Below are 13,324 nucleotides of genomic sequence, written 5' to 3'. Positions count from 1 at the left end.
CCAAACCCGCTCTGCGCATGCTCCGCGCTGCTGACTCAATCACAGCTGTGGGGGGAAGCGCCAGGACCACCCGCTGTAAGGAGGGCTGTGCAGAGGTGGGGGCGGAGCTATGCAAATATTAGCTTCCCAGCGCAGAGGGTGACATCAGCAGGTAAAGGGCAGCATGACCAAGAGCTGGTTGAAGCAGGACTCCTGGGTTCTAGACCCAGCTTTGGCACTGAAGGTCTTTGGATTGGAGGTCTGTGTGCGCCACTGAAAAAAGTGGGGGTTTTGCCAAGGGGAGCAGAATCAGGGACTTGGAGACCTCCGGCTAATTACACCTCATTTTCTCCCCCTGAGGTATCAATGAAATGTAACATGCATTCTTACAGGAAGAGAGCTTTATCTTAGGGATAGCAAAACGCTTCATGGCTCAGACAATCAGTGCAGAACTCTTCGTTGCACTTTCACCACCTCTTCAGGGGAGATAAAGCAGAATCTAAGACTGTGAAATTGCTTCAAATTTGCTCCAGACATGGAAGGCAATAGCTGCTATGACTGGGGTTGCCGGGGAGCCACACTGAGGTTACTTAATTAGGACAATCTGCACAGAATGGGGCAGACAATTCCCAAAGCTGGTGGTCCTTCCAGTACTTAGATTCACCAAGCTAGCCTCAAAACAGCTTTTATAATACCTTACTGGTTACCCAGACACCAAACCACAGTTCCCTTAAAGCAATCCAGCCTTAGGCCTCCACCCAGACACCCAAGTCAAATATGATGAGGATACTGAAAATCTTATTCATCATCTAAGAAAGTTTTACCAATCCCAAAGGATTGTATACATTACCTCCCAAGTTTCAGAGTAACAGCCGTGTTAGTCTGTATTCGCAAAAAGAAAAGGAGTACTTGTGGCACCTTAGAGACTAACCAATTTATGAAGTGAGCTGTAGCTCACAAAAGCGTATGCTCAAATAAATTTGTTAGTCTCTAAGGTGCCACAAGTACTCCTTTTCTTATTACCTCCCAAGTTAATGAATATTTCAGATCTTACACAAATACATGCTTATAGCCAATTCTTTTTAAATAATATTTTTAGTTAATAAGAAAAGAGTATTGGTTAAAAGATCAGCATACATACAGACATGAGTACCATTCTGAGATAGGTTTTATAGTAGAGATGGTGAGCTTTGTAAAAGAATCATTTCAGAATTGGTTCATACGTTATAGTCCAATGTTCATATTCAGGGTGATCCAGGTGGGAATGGAGATCTCAGTCTTACGACTCAAGCTTCCCCTACATAAAGCATCAAGCACATCTGAGATGAAAGGATCAGGTCCCACAAGCCTTTTATACAGTTTTCTAGCAGCCTCTTGACCATGCAGTCCTGGGTGAACAATAGGCTTTTGATGTAACCTTCTGTTTCCTAAACATCACGGGTAATTAACTGCATGGATTAACATATGGTAATTTATCCATTTTTATCACAAACTTTAAAGAGACATATGGACAATGAAATTATTTCACCTAAGATTCATCTAAATGTTAATATTCACTTTTGATATCTGAATCAATGGTAATAGTATAGTAATAGACAGGAACTATCTGTTTACATGTGTCATAACCATAAGGGTAGCCTAAAATTCCTCCTTACCTGTAAGGGGTTAAGAAGCTCAAATAACCTGACCAAAGGAACCAATGGGGACAAAAGATACTTTCAAATCTGGGGGGAAGAGGCTTTGTTTTGGGTTCTTTGTTCATTCGCTCTTGGGGCTAAGAGGGACTGGACATCAATCCATGTCCTCCAAACTATTCTGAACCAGTCTCTCATATTACAGAAATTCAGGTTTCAGAGTAGCAGCTGTGTTAGTCTGTATTCGCAAAAAGAAAAGGAGTATTAGTGGCACCTTAGAGACTAGCCAATTTATTTGAGCATAAGCTTTCATAAGCTACAATAAATTGGTTAGTCTCTAGGTGCCACTAGTACTCCTTTTCTTATTACAGAAATTGTAAGTACAGCCAGGCAAGGTGTATTAGTTTATCTTTGTTTTCCCAACTTGTGAATTTTCCCTTTGCTGGAGGGAGGTTTATCCCTGTTTTGTTGTAACTTTGAAAGTAAGGCTAGAGGGGGTTCCTCTGTGTTTTGTGCATCTTTTGTTACCCCGTAAAGTTATCTTCCAATCTGATTTTACAGAGGGGATTTTTACATTTTTTTTTTAAAATAAAATTCTTCTTTTAAGAATTGATTGATTTTTTTTTCCAGTGTCCAAAGATTTAGGGATTTGGGTCTGTGTTCACTTTGTAACCAATTGGTTAGGATATTATTCTCAAGCCTCCCCAGGAAAGGGGGTGTAAAGGGCTTGGGGGGATATTTTGGGGGAACAGGAACCCCAAGTGGTCCTTTCCCTGATTGTTTGTCTAAATCACTTGGTGTGGCAACATACTGTTCAAGGACAAGGTGGAATTTTTGCCTTGGGAAAGTTTTTAACCTAAGCTGGTAAAAATAAGATTAGGGGGTCTTGCATGCGGGTCCCCACATCTGTACCCCAGAGTTCAGAGTAGGGAAGGAACCCTGACAACATGGCTAACATCTAACAAGATACAAGTAAACACATACAATCACCTTTATTTTTCTAACAATACAGGTTTGCATTTCAAAGCTCTAGCCTGTCTAACATGGAATGGCCTTAATTACCATTTACATACTTTTCTAACATGTCTCTAAAGGTTGAATCTGGGTTAATTAGCCTGTGAGCTGCTTAACCCTTTCTGGCTATGTGTCACGGTTGCACATTCATACCCCTGGCATATCTCGCAACTCCTTTCCACTCCTACAACATTTCTGAGGGGACTTGGTAAATAACTTCACAGGGTATCTTGCTGGTCTTCCCTTTGCCTTGTTGAATAAGACCATTCTCAGCCTCTTAGTCACCCACCTTAATATATAACATCAACGAGAGTCAGGACAGCCTAAAGTGGCTGTAGAGATTATTATCCAACTGACCCCCAGTCACCTCTCCAACACTATACAAGCAAAACTGCAAATCCAAACTGGCAACATAATTTCACCTCCCCTCCCCTCCAAAGCACAATTGCAAAGCCAAAGAGCCCTCCCCAGGCACTTCCAACCTCTGAGGTTCCCCCAAGCCTGGGAAGACTCTCAGGGAGAGAAAGTCAGAAATTCATATACAAAAAAAGCTACGATAGCCTCTTTGGAATATGAACAATAACCACTCGGGTTTTTTCCGAGTTCCATAGGCATAGCACCTGCAGTGTTCAGACCCTCAAGGAGAGGGCCTGTATCAAAAGCTGGGAAGCTGGCTAACCTGAGGAGGAAAAATTTGACACCTCATGATGAAATGCTTGCAGCTCTCATTTCAGAGTCCCAAGGAAAAATGAAAATAGAAAAAAAAAAAAAAAAAGAAAGATGGAGGCTGTACCTGACAATGGAGGAGGGGGGAGAAATGGAGCTCTCCCGAGAGATCACTGGAGTGGCCAAAGACAGAGTTACAGTGGCCCAGGACAGCACTGCCATGACAAAAGACAGTGCTGAAAAAGACAGCGATGCAGAGGCAACTTCCTGAGGCAATTCAGAGTCAGAATGCTCTGCTGCAGCACATGCTGCTGTTAGGGCAGAAGGCAATGCAGTGCTGTAAACCAGGACCTAGCCATATTCTGTAGCCTCTGGAAAACACAGGGTACTGGCCACATCAGCAACTCCTTCCTGCTAGATCCCTGTTGCTGTGCTCCCAGAGGCCAATCTTTCCATAGCACTAAGCTCAGGGCAGAGAACAGCTGCCGCTGGGACGGGAGCTCAGCTCTTTAGAGCCATCAAACACCCCCTAATAACTTTGAGCCTTGCCACACAACACCAGAAGGCCCAAAACCAAGAAGCATCAACAGCAAGGCATATACTCACCTGTGACCTGAATGTCCCCTCCCCTTGTCGTGTTCTGCCCTCCACCACATTGCATCACTTTGAGTTTGTTTCATAATTGTTTTAATGGAAGGTTTATTTCTGTTTCCAAATATAAACACATTGTTTCTAAATTTTAATGGTTTTTATTATTAAAGGGTCATCATTACATTTTACACAGAAAATACTCAAAAGTAAAAGCGACAGGTATCGCTGATAATATTACCTCGTTTCCATTTTCTATTGGAGACCTTGCTGGTACTTTTCTGCACCTCAGCTTCCCATCCATTGTTAAGGCTTTCACCCTTACTCTCACAAATACTGTGCAATACATAACATGCTGCTGTAATCTTAGGCACTTTTTCCAGCTACCAACTCATTCTAATCTTCGGCATGTTTTTTCAGCTACTAACCTATTCCACAAACAACACTACCTTTCTTTTAAATGGCCAAATGCACACTCCAGTACCATTCTGCAACTATGACACAGGAGTTAAAACAGTTCCTTTCTTCTGTCCAAATGGCCTGTGAATAGATTCATTAACCAGGGAGTCAGAGGTTAAGATGGATCTCCCAGGATAATTGGAACAATCTCTACACCATTAATGTCCATAGCAATCCTAGGAACAAACAGTCCTTTCTCCTTTAAGGTAAACAGAGCGAAATTCCAAAAGATCCTAGCATCCTGGAGCCTTCCAGATCACCCTGCTTTTACGTCTGCAAAGCTAGCACAGTGGTCAACCAGCCCTTGGAACACGCCATAGGCTCCACTCACCCTTACAGCGCTTCTTCCTGGCTGGTCAGGGGATTAGTGCTATCCAGGTCCAACACCACCTTTATTTACTCTCACTGGAACTCAGCATGTTCCCTCTTCATGATTTAGTTGTTCCCTTTCTTCATGGCTTAGCCCTCTTGCCAGGTTACTATCCATTTCCACCCTTCTGGGGTATCAAGATCCCACAGGGCAAACCATCCCAGGGAGTCTTCAAATCTATTGATCTGACTGTGCCACTTCCCCAGTGGCTGGTAGGGGGAATCCAGGCCCACCCTCTATTCTGGGTTCTAGCTCAAGGACCCTGTAATTAACAGCTAAGGTCTGTAACATCCCAACTTGCTGGTGTTTCTCTGAGCCTTTTCCTATTCCTCCTCTCAGACTTCTGCTCCACCATCCTTCTGGGTAAACCCTTCATTCAGGGCCTGGATCTCCTGGGTTTCCTCCTTTCCCACTCTAATACCCAGAGAGGGGCTGCAGGCTTCCTCACTGCAGCCTCTTTCTTTTCCTGCCATTTATAGTGTAGCAGTCTCAGCATGTGAGGCTATGACCCCTACCTACTTCCATTTTCACATAAGCTAAAAAACCTATATCCTCTCCCCCAGTACTGTATCCTTAAAAAAGCCCAGTACTCCCACCGATCCTTTTGGACAATATTTTTTCCACCTTGAGGCATATCAGTTCTTCATAAAGCATCTCCTTTGTATGTAGTTCTCCCTGCATTGCCGCAGCAGATGCTCAACTGTTTCTTGGATTTTGCATATATTGCATAACCCAGCTTTATGCTGGTTTAGTAAATATAAGTTACAATTCAGATAACAGTGACCTGTTAGTGCTCTAAATATAGTTACTTCACTTCCTCTATCAAGTACACCATTATCTTCAAGATTAGGATATATTTCATAGAACCTTCAACTTTTTGTCTCAATAGGTCATTGTTCTTGCCATTCCTTCTTAAGTTCTCTCTTAACCAAACTATTGAAGTCCTGTTTATTCTGAGAGATCTTTATATCAACCTCCTCATTTTGAGGGCATTTTTTTGCTGTTTTATCTACCATTTCATTGCCTGGTATCCCAACATACACTAGAATCTGTGCTATTACTACATTATACTATCACCATAGTGAAGAACAATATTTCATTGAAGTCATTTTTGCTTTCTGTGGCTACCCCTTTCTGCTGCTAACTTCCTGGCTTTATACTAACCCCACCTGATCCTTCTCAACTGGGCTCCATCATCAGTACGGGTTACTTAGGCCACTTCATTCCCCTAAGGTGTGTCCTATCTGGTAAACTAGCCCTTTCTCAGCCTCATTTACCTTTCCCAGGCTAGCATGGGGTGAACATCCCATCACAGAACACCATGGAGAAATACATCTCTCTGTTTATAAATTCTGAGGGGGTGGAGGAGGAATAATAGGCACATGGGTCCTGTCAGTTGCCCCAGTACAGTTTGGGAACGACATGCATGCAAAGCCATCAGTAAACTCCTGAGCGTTACCAAGTTTTAGAACCAGGTGCAACAGTACCTCTTCTGTGGCATCACATACCTGCATGACAATGGCTCCAATAGTTGATCTCCCCTTGCAAACTGGCTGGCTACAGACCAGTAGCATTCGAGGGATGGCCAACTTCTAGATGGCAATGGTAACCGTTTCTCCACAGGTGTGGCGCACCACATGTTGGTCAGCTGCTGCTTCTGCAGCTCCAGGGCTAGTTCGGCACGTATCTCAAAAAAGATTGCCCTTGCCATCCTGAAATTCTCTTGCCACTGTTGGTCATCCCAAGCCTGCAGAACAATTCTTTCCCACCATTTGATGCTGGTTTCCCAACCCCAGAAATGGCACTGCATGGCATGAAGCTGCTCTACAAACTGCTCCTCTAGTATCGGTTGCTTGGTCTGCTCCTCATCTTCTTCATCCTTGTCCTGCTTCCTCTGCCCCACTGAAGCTGCTGCCGCTGCCACCACCACATCTGTTTGGTGCAACCAGCGAAGTCTAATGCCAAATTGTCCAGCTATGAGTGCTGAAATACAACCCAAGCAGCTTCTGCATATTCAGAGTTGCCAGCATTGCAGCTGGAACATTGTTGGGTCGATGCTCGCCAATAGCATTAACCCACTCTGAAAGGAATCATGGGGTAGAGACAGCAGAAACATGGGAATTTTTTTTTCAGTTTGAACCTTTTTGGCTTCTGCTATGCATCCCACAATGCCCAGTGAGAAAATTCCCATAATGCACACTGCTCGGCAGCAAAGCAAAGGATCATCAGATATTCTCCAAGAACACCACATGCCTATTATACAGCAAGCTGCCAGTGTATGTACACAGTGATGCTGTCATGAATCAGGCCTGCAATCTAGTCAGTCTCCAGGTAACCTAAGGAGGGCAGCTAGTAGTAGGCTGCCTAATTGGCTACACTGCATGATTGGTTGGAAGAGTCAGCAGGCCAGCTGTTAAGATCAGCCGCAGCAACAATTTAGTGGCTGGCTGCTCAAAATATTTAATCCAGGACTGTGATAGTGCCTTGTCTTGCCTCGCCTCATTCTAGGTAACCTTGTTTTGACTCTCAGCTCTGATTTGTAACTTCCGACTCTGACCTTGGACTCTGAGGGTATATCTAACTAGCAAAGAAAAACCCATGGCTGACCTATGCCAACTGACTTCAGCTTGTAGGACTTGGGCTAAAAGAACAGGAATACTTGTGGCACCTTAGAGACTAACAAATGTATTTGACCATAAGCTTTTGTGGGCTACAGCCCACTTCACTGGATGCATAGAATGGTGCCTTGTAGATATCTAGGCTCAGGCTGGAGCCTGAGCTTTAGGACCCTCCCACTTCACAGGGGCCCCAGCCCAAGCCCAGACATCTACACCAGTGGTTCTCAACCTTTCCAGAGTACTGCACCCCTTTCAAGAGTCTGATTTGTCTTGTGTACCCCCAAGTTTCACCTCACTTAAAAACTACTTGCTTACAGAATCAGACATAATAATACAAAAGTGTCAGCACACTATTACTGAAAAATTGCTTACTTTCTCATTTTTTACCACATAACTATAAAGTACATTGATTGGAATATAAATATTGTACTTACATTTTAGCGTATAGTATACAGAGGAGTATAAACAAGTCAGTGTCTGTATGAAAGTTTAGCGTGTACTGACTTTGCTAGTGCTTTTTATGTAGCCTGTTGTAAAACCAGGCAAACATCTAGATTAGTTGATGTACCCTCTGGAAGATGTCTGTGTAACCCTAATTGAGAATCACTGATCTGCACAACAATGAAACAGCCTGGCAGCCCAAGCCCCACAAGCCTGAGTTGGCTGGCATGGGCCAGCTGTGGGTGTTTAGTTGCTGTGTAAACATATCCTGATTTGGGTTTTGACCCAGTACTCTGATGCCTCATGTCCTGGGTGCTGACAGATGTGAACAACAACAAGACACAGCTGTTCTGTCTGTATACCATTACTGCCAGTTATGTACTGCCAGTTAAAAAAAATGTGTCAAATGAATCCAGTTTAATCCCTCCCACCCCCAGCATTGATTAAGCCTTTAGCTTCAGTTTTGAAACATCTAACATGTAGGTGCCTTGCTTCCTGATAGACTGCACAGTGATGGATTAGGTACCAGCCTCTTTATACAGTGAAAGGGGAGTGAGGTGGCTAAGACTGGAGTTCATAAAACCTAGCAAGTTTAGCTAGCGGGAAATTCTGAGGAGAGGGGTATCTAAACTCTGGACAGGTAGGAGGTGCCTTCCTCCACTTGAGATTCACATGAGTGAACCCTCACCTATATTTAGATGCCTAAGCCAGCTCAGCTCTTCCCACAAAATGAAGTGGTTTCCTTTTGTTCAGTGGTTATTGCACTCACCCAGGATGTGGGTTTAAATTCCCCCTACCTAATTCGTTGGGCCAGAAAGAGAGCCAGAATGACTCCAGGCCCAGCTCCAATGAATATTTGTAAGTATCTTACACAAAATGGAATAGCTCCAACAGGAGAGAATGAAAATAATCCAACCTATCTTACTTTAAAGCCTGGTGGTTAGGGCATCCTGATGGGAAAACTGGGTTCAAGTCCCTGCTCCAAATCAGAAAGAGTGGGGATTCAAAGCTGAGTCTCCCACATCCCAGGTGAGTGCTCTACCATTAGGCTAGAATGTGTAAGGGAGGGTGTGACAGCATGTTTTGGGTGATGCCTGATCTAGTAGGTGGCATCTAGTCACACTTATTGTATCAGGCTAGATAGGTGAGAGAACACCTAGGTTAAGGATCTTGCTATGTCTTAGGGCATGTCTACACTTACCGTGGATCGATTTAGCGGGTCTAGTGAAGACCTGCTAAATCGACCACAGATCGCTCTCCCATTGACTCTGGTACTCCACTGAAACAAGAAGCCTAAGGTAAGTCGACGGGAGAGTTTTTCCCGTCAACCCAGTGTGGTGCAGACACCACAATAAGTCGACCTAAGCTATGTAGCTGCAGTTGCGTAACTTAGGTCGACTTAACCCTGTAGTGTAGACCTGCCCCTGGGCACTGATTTGCTCAGCAGTGTCAGGATTTAGGTCGCTTTGCACATCCCCGCCAAAAGAAATTTAGGCACCTTTCTTATTGGCAGAAACTTAACTGCTCAGGAAATGTAGGTGCCCCCGAGGGTTAAACAGAAGCTGAGCATGGGAAATTTTGAGGATATAAATTTTGGGACTTAAATCTCTTTGCGGACCTAATGTGGGGACAGATTATCCTACAACTGCCTCCAGCAGGGTTCTCATTCAATCCTCTGAACCATCTAGAATTGGCCATTGTCAGAGACAAAATACTGGCCTAGACAGAGACTGAAGCAGTATGGCACTCTGTATGTTCCTATTCATAGACAAATGGTCTTCCTTTTCCAAATCCACACTACTGTATTTCTCTTCCTCCTCCCCCCCCCCCCCGCCCAATCAGGCTATATCCATACATAGAGATTCCCAGCTCTCTCAACTTGAAGTAGTGTGCTAACAATAACACAATGTAGCTGGGGTAGCACAGGAGGCATCTTGGGCTAGCAGCCCCGTGTATTTATCTCACTGGACTCCCTGCATATGTACTAGGTTGGCTAGCCCAACCTGCCACCCTGGCTCCACTGCTAATGTTAGCACACGAGAGCTAGTGCAGGTATGTAAGCTGGGAATCACACACCCCAGCTCCAAGTGCAGAGATAGCCTTAAGGAAGCCTTTCGTGCTCTCTAGCTCTCTGTATGTATGACCTGACAAAATGTAATATATATATATTTTAATACACCCACAATTTTCTCTCTCTCTCTTTATATATATATATATATATATATATATATAAATAAAATACTAAATCAACACATCTTCTGTGAACTAAGATCCTGAAATGTATTCACGGTATTTCTAAAGCATTTCAGATCACTGAATTAACTCAGAACATCATTCAATGACTCTGTTTGAAGTCAAACAACGTTTACTAATTACTCTGGACCAGTATTTAGAAACTCATAAAATCTGTATTTAACCACCATACAAATAAAGGTACAGACTGAAATGTTTTCTGTATTCTTGTTAAAAGCTGCTATAATGTTCATGCAATTTATTGTTATGGACTTCGGGTATTAAATACTTAGCTCCTACAGGCATACTTAGTTTTAAGGAAGAAAGATGTGACTCAAACGATCATTTGGTACAGGGGAGGAGTGCTTTATAAAGAATTCTGCTGTCCTGAAAGAATTTAAGGTGAAAAAAGCTATGTATACTGAATGTGATTAAAAAAATCTCTAAAACCAATTCCTTCTTGATCTCTAGAAGCAATGAGAAAAACTACTGTAGGGGAACAAGCTCTGTAATTCTTTACCAAAGGAAAACATCAGTAACACTTTGCATTTACAATACCATCTTAAATACATGGAAATGGCAACAAACAGTACAAGGCTTTTAAAACCTTGATCTTAAACTCAGTATACGTTATATGAAAATTATCCACATAGAAAACCAACAATAAATAATAGATTATGTTTAATAGCACAAAGGATCTGAAGCACTTAATAAATTATAGAAATGCTAAAGTGGTGCTATCTCTCAAGTAGGAATATGTCAACTAACTATTGCAAAGAATAGGACAAGGAGAGTATATTTTAGCCAAAGACCTATGGGAAAACCAATACACGTTTAAAAAGGTTGCTGTCGGATCTTTGACGATGGGCCTTTTGATGTCCATAATCTCAAGGAAAACCCCTTAAACTACATGGAAGTTAGTTTATGACTGGTGGAACTGATCCTGCTAAGCTTTGAATGTGGGAAATGAGCTGTCTCAAGCCTGGTCTACACCAGGAGTTGAGGTCGAATTTAGCAGCGTTAAATCGATTTAACCCTGCACCCATCCACATGACGAAGCACTTTTTTTCGACTTAAAAGGCTCTTAAAATCAATTTCTTTACTCCACCCCCAACAAGGGGATTAGCGCTGAAATCGGCCTTGCCAGGTCGAATTTGGGGTAGTGTGGACGCAATTTGACAGTATTAGCCTCCGGGAGCTATCCCAGAGTGCTCCATTGTGACCGCTCTGGACAGCACTCTCAAGTCAGATGCACTGGCCAGGTAGACAGGAAAAGGCCCGTGAACTTTGAATCTCATTTCCTGTTTGGCCAGCGTGGCAAGCTGCAGGTGAGTGCAGAGCTCATCAGCAGAGGTGACCATGATGGAGTCCCAGAATCACAAAAGAGCTCCAGCATGGACCGAACGGGAGGTATGGGATCTGATCGCTATATGGGGAGAGGAATCCGTGCTATCAGAACTACGATCCAGTTTTCGAAATGCCAAAACATCTTTCAAAATCTCCCAGGACATAAAGGACAGAGGCCATAACAGGGACCCGAAGCAGTGCCACGTGAAACTTAAGGAGCTGAGGCAAGCCTACCAGAAAACCAGAGAGGCAAACGGCCGCTCCAGGTCAGAGCCCCAAACATGCCGCTTCTATGATGAGCTGCATGCCATTTTAGGGGTTTCAGCCAACACTACCCCAACCCTGTGCTTTGACTCCGTCAATGGAGTGGGAGGTAACACAGAAGCAGGTTTTGGGGATGAGGAAGATAGCTCACAGCAAGCAAGCGGAGAAACCGGTTTTCCCGACAGGAACTGTTTCTGACCCTGGATCTGGAGCCAGTACCCCCAAATCCACCTAAGGCTGCCTCCCGGACCTGCCAGGCGGAGAAGGGACTTCTGGTGAGTGTACCTTTTTAAACAGTATACATGGTTTAAAAGCAAGCGTGATTAATGATTAATTTGCCCTGGCATTCACCGCCAGTACAGCTACTGGAAAAGTCTGTTAATGTGTCCGGAGGGGAAATCCTCCAGGGACATCTCCATAAAGCTCTCCTGGATGTACTCCTAAAGCCTTTGCAAAAGATTTCTGGGAAGGGCAGCCTTATTCCGTCCACCATGGTAGGACACTTTACCACTCCAGGCCAGTAGCACGTAGTCAGGAATCGTACAACAAATTGTACAACAAAGCATTGCAGCTTATGTTTGCTGGCATTCAAACAACATCCGTTCTTTATCTCCCTGTGTTATCCTCAGGAGAGTGATATCATTCATGGTCACCTGGTTGAAATAGGGTGCTTTTCTTAAGGGGACATTCAGAGGTGCCCGTTCCCTGCTGTTAGCCATGCCGTGGGGGGAAGCAAAGTGCGACCTTGTAACGAAAGCATATGTGCTACGTATGTAATGTTAACAGCAAGGTTTACCGTGAAAGAGTGTACCCATTGTTCTAGAAAATGTGTCTTTCTAAATACCACTGTCCCTTTTTTTTTCTCCACCACCTGCGTTTCAAGGATCACAGAATCTTCTCCTTCCCAGAGGCTAGCGAAGATTAGAAGGCGAAAAAAAAGCAGTTGCGATGAAATGTTCTCTGAGCTCATGCTGTCCTCCCACACTGACAGAGCACAGACGAATGCATGGAGGCAGACAATGTCAGAGTGCAGGAAAGCACAACATGAACGCGAGGAGAGGTGGCGGGCTGAAGAGAGTAAGTAGTGAGCTGAAGAGAGGGCTGAAGATGATAGGTGGCAGCAGCGTGATGACAGGAGGCAGGATTCAATGCTGAGGCTGCTGGAGGATCAAACTAATATGCTCCAGCATATGGCTGAGCTGCAGGAAAGGCAGCTGGAGCACAGACCGCCGCTACAACCCCTGTGTAACCAACCGCCCTCCTCCCCAAGTTCCATAGCCTCCTCATCCAGACGCCCAAGAACGCGGTGGGGGGGCCTCCGGCCACCCAGCCACTCCACCCCAGAGGATTGCCCAAGCAACAGAAGGCTGGCATTCAATAAGTTTTAAATTTTTTAAGTTTTAAAGTGCAGTGTGGCCTTGTCTTTCCCTCCTCTCCAACCCCTCCCGGGCTACCTTGGCAGTTATCCCACCATTTGTGTGATGAATTAATAAAGAATGCATGAATGTGAAGCAACAATGACTTTATTGCCTCTGCAAGTGGTGATCAAAGAGGGGAGGGGAGGGGGAGGGTGGTTCACTTACAAGGAAGTAGAGTGAACCAAGGGGACGGGGGTGTTTCATCAAAGAGAAACAAACAGAACTTTCACACAGTACCCTGGCCAGTCATGAAACTGGTTTTCACTGCTTCTCTGATGCGCAGCGCACCCTCCT

The sequence above is a fragment of the Lepidochelys olivacea genome (assembly GCF_965140295.1).
Source record: "Lepidochelys olivacea isolate rLepOli2 genome assembly, chromosome: 15".
Taxonomy (NCBI): Eukaryota; Metazoa; Chordata; order Testudines; family Cheloniidae; genus Lepidochelys; species Lepidochelys olivacea.
Note: the sequence above shows the minus strand (reverse complement) of the source record.